Here is an 8251-nt window from a genome sequence, read left to right as displayed (position 1 = left end):
AATGTTTTCCTGCTTGCCTCTTTCCTTTCCAAAATGTTATTTTTTCTCTCTCATTTTTCTCAAGCCAGGGAAAGAACCTCACTAGGAAAAGAAAACCTGGGTAAAGCAGTTTACAAGTGGAAATTCTGATAGTTATGGGCTCAGTTGCCCACCTCATTGTCAGTTTACCAAACAGAACCTCTTTCAATAGGAAACCAGCTTAAATAACAAGGGCCTCCCTGATTAATTTATTTTTTACGAGGGTAGGGAACGTTTTTTTTTTTCTTGAAGGACAATGTGGTGGAAACTGGAGCAGAGCTTCTCTCAGCAGAGAATTCTGGTGCTTGAGAAAAGCTGCTGAAAAGGCCCTCTGTCATGTCCTTGCCAAACATGATGATCATGCAACTGAGAGAAGAGCCTGCAGGGTTTGGGGGCTAATCTAGTTGCTTAAAGGTGTTTGCAAACTAATTTCCTAATTTTTTCCTTGTGCTACTGAGCAAGTGTACATAAGTACAACATATATTGCATAATCGTGCACTATAGCTTAGTTTTTGGAGTGGGTAGGATTATGGGAACATTTCTGGCAGGGATTCAGGAAGGGGAGAGGAGCCCCAAACGCCAGTTTTATTGCCTCAAAGTTACAATTAAGCATTGATGCAAATGTGAGAAAATCCACAGCAATTTGCACAATACACTTACATGTAGGCTCACCCTAAATCTATTGGAATTTTAAGAATCCGTGTTTATAGATACAGAAATCATTGAAATTTTGTGACACAGTAGGTGATGCTTTATTTTCTCTGTCAGTTTTATTGTCAGCTTATTGCATGAGGTGCTTGCAAGGGGCACTGCTTATTTGTGATGGCAAGGAGATCCAGTTGTTCATAAGGGAGGTTTGTATATAACTGTCAAATCCTGTATATTCAGCCCAGAAAAAGTGGACTATTTATTAAAACCCTTGACAGATTTAAACTCCAGTGGGTTAGACCAGGACTTATTTCTAGGAATAGGGCTTCTTTGGGCTGTTGCTTGCTTTTCCCATTACTGCCAGAATGTGTGAAGGGGCAAGGGGAGGCCTTGGCAGGCCAAAATGTATTTGCCTGCTTTTGTGATATATGGCTCATGGCTAATGGAGTAGTTTATCTTCAATATCTGTAATTTCATTGTTTTTTTGTCCTTCTTCCCACAGTCTTGCAGCAAATTTCCTGAGTGTACTCTTTAAGGAAAAAACAAAAAAACAAAGAGAGAAAGGGAAGATTAATTGACTAAAGCCATGGATGCCTTCTATCCAAACAGCCAACCAAGGCATAAATCTATATTTACTTTTGATGAGACACTGTAGACCATTAGATAATGAATTTCACTTGTATTGGTGTTGGAATGATTGCTGTAATTGCATTAGAAATGGTTTACTCAGCATGCACTTTTAAGCCTCTAGTGTTTAGTGCCTACATGTTATAGAGAAATAAATTCTATCACCACTCAAGCTGATGTATGCTTTTTAAGACCATGAGCATCCGCCTGCACTGTTGTTGACCTTGGAAAAGGACAAATCCTACCTTGGCGTGTGCAACTAGTATATTTTATTTTGATATAAGCGTGTGGCATCTGATACTATGCATACCATTTACTGTGAGCATTAATGTGGCATAGTTTGTTCACTATCAATTTATCTTAAAGCATTAAGCTACAGATAACATTTGTAAGCTCTGTGACCAAAATCCAGTCTCCCCATCTCCATGGAACGCTGCTTGAACTCTCAAAACCAAAGATGAGAAGTCTTCCAGCAGAACACATTTTTGGTTAGCGCAGAGGGCAGGAAAGAGCAGAAACAGGGATGGGAACATAGTCCTATCATGCTAGCACATAGCTATTAGTACAACTTTGGATTCAAACAAATGGCTTCTACCATTGTTGTTTGTGCTACATAATAATCTGTGGTATTTGCCTTGATTCCCCCCCCCCCCTCTCTCTCTCTCTGTGAAAAGACTTGATGACTTTATTGTTTCTTGTTAGCTGCCCTTGAGTCAACCCTGACTAATGGTGACCCTTTAGGTGAGACATCTCCAAGAATCCCTGTCCTCCACTGCTCTGCTTAGGTCCTGCAAATTCAGACATGTAATCTCCCTGATTAAAAGTATCCCTCTGGTGTGGGGTCCTCCACTCTTCCTCCTGCCTTCTACTTTTCCTAGCTTTATTGTCTTTTCTAATGTGTCATGCCTTTTCATGATGGGGCCAAAGTAGGACAGCTTCAATTTGATCATCTTGGTTTCCAGGGAGATTTCAGGCTTGATCTGTCCAAGGAACCATTTATTTGTCTTTTTGACTGTCCATGGTAGCCTCGGCACTTTTCTCCATCTCAAATGAGTTTTTCTTCTTATCTGCTTTTTTTATATCCAGCTCTCACATTCATACATGGTGATGGAGAATACAATGGCTCAGACAATTCTAACTTTAGTGCTCAGTTTTTAGGATCATGTTTATTTCTTTCATAGCTGCCCTTCCCAGTCCTGGGGGTTTATCATACAGGGGCAAACTGCAAAACCCCCTTGCAGAAATGGAATTTAAAAACTGGAGAAAAAAACCCCTGCAAAAGTGGGTAGTTTTTGACACATGACAGTTAATGTGACAGAAAGTAAACAAACCCCACCCCTTTTTACTTTCAGGATTTTACGAAAGTAAAAAGGAGCTGGTTTTGTCTAGTTTCTGTTCGAGTTAAGGTTGTGTTAATTCTGATTAACACTAACGTCGTCTGAAAAACAACCTGCTTTTGTGAGTTTTTACGATTTCTGTTCGGGTTAACCCTGAATATCCTCTGAATTTTCAGTTTAAATTCAGTTTCTGTGTGGGATCCGTCCTGTGTGATAAACGTAGTCCTAGATTTCTTCTGATTACTTGGCTGCGGTCTCCATTCTGTTTAATGTTTCATCCAGGGTACAAGAACTCTTTAACTGTTTTGATTTTCTCATTGTCTAGATTGAATTTATGTAGATCCTAGAATGGTAAAATTTCTAGAAAAATTGAAGTTATGGAGGGGAAAGTAGTGGGCAGTTAGGAAAGAATCAGATTTTCCTCCCATCCAAAATGAAAAATACAATACAGGTCAAGTTTCCCTTTTCCAGAATTCTGAAATCTAAAGTACTCCAAAATCCATTTCATGGGTGGCTGAGAGAGTTATACCTTTGCTTTCTAATGGTTCAGTGTACCCAAAGTTTGTTTTATGCAAACTATTACTAAAATATTATTGTAAAGAAAAGGAGGCTAGTGGTCGGGTTGAGCGGGCGAGTGGAGGGCAGGAGGACCCAGAAGAGGGGAGAGATAGAGAAGAGACTCAGATGGAAGGGAGGAAGCAATTAGGCGTTACACCTGAGGGGAGGGCTGAGGCCCTGGGGGTTTTAAAAAGAGGCAAGGGAGAGGCGCTGGGGGGAAGGAGAGCAAGCGGAAGACGGGGACGCGGAGAGGAGGCATGGAAAGGGAGAGAGGAGGTGAGCTCGGAGGGAGGAGAAGCAGCCGGGGGAAGAAGAGACTACATAGGAGGGAAGGTGCGAGTAGGTCCGGTGCTGGTGACTCACCCTGCTTGTCCTCGAGAAGAGTGGGAAAGAAGAGGGCGGCCCTGGAACCCTGAAGTAGGTAGAAAGAGGGAGGGGCTGGAGGAAGGCGAGGAGCCGTGGTGGGTGCTAAGGGAAAGGCGCCAAGCAGGAGCGGCCCCACCGAGGCGCCCCACAAGGGAAAAAGCAAGAAACCCGGCGGGGGATTATTGTCCTCCTCGCTCACACACCCTGTAAAGAAGAGCCCTTGAACTGAGGACGTCCTGGAGGAAAGGAAGGAGTCCTTACTGAGCCAGTGGAGCAACTAGGCCAGTGCTACAGTAGATCTGAGACTTTATTTCTGCTACTCTCACCAGTGAAGTAACTGGGAGGTAGGCTTGGGCAATTGTGTAACCAGCGAATGAGAATAAAAGAGAGACTGTGAGCTTAGATATTGGCCTCATTGTGTGTTTATAAAGACTGTTTTGGTTGCATTCATGGAGCCAGTCCCAGGGGCGGCGCCTAGGGGCGGGGTTGCCCCACCCACAATTATGTATAATATTATGTATAAAATTACCTTCAGGTAATTCATAACATACATGATTTTCTTGTTTAGACCCAGGTCCAATCTCCAAGATATCTTTCAAAATAAAAATAAAAAATCTAAAATCCAAAATGCTTCTAATCCCAAGCATTTCAGATAAGGAAGATTCAATTTGTATCAGTATGCCTTACAGATGGAAAGTTACTTTGTTACATTAGAAACATGAAATGCATTATAACCTGGGTACTTGGGCATATTTAATAGGACCAATGTTTAATTATTGTACTTTTCATGTGTATTGTTGATCCCCACAATTTCGAACAGATTTGTCATGTAATGTTGTTTGGGAATGGCTGTTCCTGTTCTAGCAACAAATCCAATCTCCTTTGGATGCTCAAAACTAGTAGTGCTGTTCTTTGAATCCAGCAAAACTAAAAGCAAATCTCCTGTGGAAACCTTTTTTCTGTTCAGTATGTGTAAACCCAAACTAAGGTTATCTGCTGAGATTAGCAACAAAGTAGCTCTAAATAATGTATTTATTTAGGATCATTACTTACTGCCGTTGTCTGTCCAACATCTGAAGGCAAACAGTTTGGTTCTTGGGACTGTTATCATGAAGGAAAAAGAAGTACATTGAGGCTGGAGCCCATTTCTGCCCCACCTTAAAATTGCAAGCATCACCTTAGAAATAATTAAATGTTGTTGAAACACTATTGGTTTTACAGTCCTCATCTATGGATGAGTCATGAATTCTCTATAAAAATGATAGTACCTCCTAAATGAACTGAGGAAATTGTGTTAGTACAGACATAATGACTTCACCTTAAGTCATAGTTTATTAAGCCAAGATTATAATTGTGCTTAGAGACTTCCCTTCTTACTCAGGGCACATCTACACTGTAGAAATAATGCAGTTTGACACCACTTTAACTGCCATGATGACATCCTACAGAACCTAGGATTTGTAGTTTTGTGGGGCACCAGCACACTTTGGCAGAGAATGCTAATGACCTTATATAACTAGAAATAAAACTAGAAATCACAGTATCATGTGGTTTAATGTCTGTGATCATACTAATCAGACTATGAAATGGGGAACAGATAACATTTCCGCACAACCATAATGCTCTTTCTCAGCTTAATTAACCATTGTTTATTAAACTGAGACCATTATCTCTAAACCAGTCCTTTTTTCATCTATGAACCCTTATGCTTTAAGTTGTTTTTGTTAGCAGTCTTTGCTATATCTCCCAGAGTTTTGCTTTTTATATAAATCCTTCTCTCTTCTTGCCATGATGTAGCTAAATATTAACACAACACCACACTGTTTGAAACATGAGAACTGTGAGCCAGATGTATTGCAAACAATTTTCCTTGAGTATTGCTCCATGACAAAAGTGCTCTGCTAGAATCAGGGTGCCTTTGTATCTTCTACCTATATATTTAGAAAATTGTTTCCACTGACAATTATACCACTCAAATTATTGCCATGTAATAAATTGGAAATGTTCACGCTTTTTCAAGACTACAAGCATTTGGACAGCAAATAGGGTTGCCAGTTCAGAACAGTTCCCAATTGGCAAAGGGGCCAGGAAAGGCTTCATTCACTCTGCCTGTTCAAACTGTATGCAGAAAATATCATATGAAGAGCATGTTTGGACTCAGTTGCCACACTAGATATGAAAATGAGGAGTGAAGACAGGGGGAAAGAGCATCAACAGTCTAAGATAGGCAGATGACACCATACTACTAGTGGAAAACATCACAAACTTGGAACAATTGCTAAGGAAAGTCAAAGAAGAAATTGCAAAGACAAGCTTACAGCTGAACATAAAGAAAACAAAAATAATTACCATGGAGGAACTACATAAATTCAACCTAGAAGATGTGAAAATCAAGATAGTTAAAGATTTCTTATACCTTGGATCAAACATTGACCAGAACAGAGACTCCAATCAAGAAATAAGAAGACGGATTGGGAAGGGCAGCGATGAAAGGACTAGATAAGATATTAAAGAGCAAAGTTATACAATTGAACACTAAAGTTAGAATACTCCAAGCCATGGTATTCCGCAACACTATGTATGGATGTGAGAGCTAGGCAGTGAAAAAAGAGGATAAAAAGAAAATTCCTTTAGCAATAGCAATAGCATGTACATTTCTATACTACTTATCAGTGAACTCAGCACATTCTAAGCAGTTTACAATCTGTAAGCTAATTACCTCCAACAAGCTGGGTATTAATTTTACTGATTTATGAAAAGATGGAAGGTTGATTCAACCTTGGAGCCCCTGGGATTGAATTTACAACTGTGTGGCTGCAGTACTGGCATTTTAACCACTATACCACGAGGGCTCCTTTTGAGATGTGGTGCTGCAGAAAAGTGCCAAGGATACCGTGGGCAGCCAAAAACACAAACAAATGGGTCCTTGAATAGATCAAGCCTGACATCTCCCTGGAAAATTGTAAATTTGGACAAAATCCAAGTATACAAGTATAGGATGGGGAATACATGACTTAGTAGTACTATATGTGAAAATGACCTTGAGATTATTGTTGATCGTAAATTGAACATGAGGCAACATTGTGATGTTGCAGCAAAGAACATGAATGTCATTTTAGCCTATATTAATAGAAGCATAGTTTCCAAGTTGAGGGAAGTAATAGTCTTACTATAGTCCCTGCTGATCAGGTCTCAGCTAGAGACTTCTGTGTTCAGTTCTGGGCACCTCATTTTAAGATCATAGAATCATAGAATCATAGAGTTGAAAGAGACCACAAGGGACACCCAGTCCAACCCCATGCCATGCAGGAACTCACAACCGAAGCACCCCCGGACAGATGGCCATCCAGTAGACATCTGGTGTTTCTTGTTGGTCTGTACAGCCAGTCAGGTTCACAATTTGAAATCTGGCACGTCTAATTGCAAACAGCTTTTCTGTGGTACAGAAAAGTAACCCTTGCAAGAAACAGAGTGTTGCCAATTCTATTTTCAGTGTCTAAAAGTCATTATTACAAGTACAGTTATAGACAGTCCTTGTTTAGAGTATCAGGCTCACGTACGTTGCAACAGTATATATCAGTAGATCCCTGGGTAATTTGCAGTAAATTGACAAGGATTTCTGAATCCCAGTTGTTTACCAGCGGTAGCAAGAATGTAATTTTCTTCCATCCTGCTGTAAATTATTTTGCTGAAATAGCAAATGGTTGGGCTAATCATGAGTGGAGTTTTACGAGGCCAGACTGTGGCTCTATTCAATTATGAGGTATTAAAATGCAAATTCTTGGACTTATTTGTAGCTAGGAGCCAGCATGGCATAGTGGTTTGAGCGTTAGAGTATGATTCTGGAGACTAGGGTTCAAATCCCCGCTCAGCCATGGAAACCCACTGGGTGACCTTGGGCAAGTCACACATTGTCAGCATCAGAAAATTCTGTGGTAGGTTTGTCTTAGGGTTGCCGTAAGTCAGAAACAACCTGAAGGCACACAACAACATGATTTTTCCAACCAGTGCCACTGCTAGCATTAAGGAGGCTCTGAAAACATTTTCTTTGAAGGATCTTCACACGCTTCTGGTTGGTAACCCCCTGTTTGCTCCTACCCCACACCCACGGCAGCTCCCATTCTCCAGGTTTCTCTGCCCCCTCACCCAGTTGTTCCCTGCTCCTTCCCCACTACCCTATCTTTGCTTCCCCCATTTCTTACCAGCGTCTTCCTCCTCCTCCTCCTCCTCCTCCTCCTTTTTTTCTTAGCAGAGTTCAGGTGTACTGTAAAGTGAAGCGACAGTTGTGCACATGATTTTCCCCTGTGTGCCTCTGAGTCCATTGTGAGCCTGTTTGTGGGGTAGTAGAGGGGCAGGGGAGGGAGTCACTTGGTGAATGGAAGATTCCAAGTGAAAGTCTAGTTTCCTTTGCAGAATGTTTGGACTGCTCTCAGACTAAAGTTAAAAGAATGGAAGGAAGAAAAAGTAGAAGGAAAAAATGAGGTGCCCCTTAATGGAAGGAAGGAAGTGTGTGTGAGTAAGTAAGCACAGAGTCATCATTTGTGGGGAAAGGTGGGGGTATAAATGATGGTGGCAGTGGTGGAGGGGACATCAAGAAACAGTGTTTAAAGAGGGCAAACAGTGGGCAAGGGGAGTTGGCATGAGGGCCCTCTCTGGAATGGAGGCCTCTTGACTGTTGCCCTGTTTTGTTGTGTTGT

Source organism: Sceloporus undulatus, chromosome 2 (assembly GCF_019175285.1).
Source record: "Sceloporus undulatus isolate JIND9_A2432 ecotype Alabama chromosome 2, SceUnd_v1.1, whole genome shotgun sequence".
Classification (NCBI taxonomy): Eukaryota; Metazoa; Chordata; class Lepidosauria; order Squamata; family Phrynosomatidae; genus Sceloporus; species Sceloporus undulatus.
The sequence above is the reverse complement of the archived record's forward strand: the minus strand, read 5'-3'. Positions refer to the sequence as shown.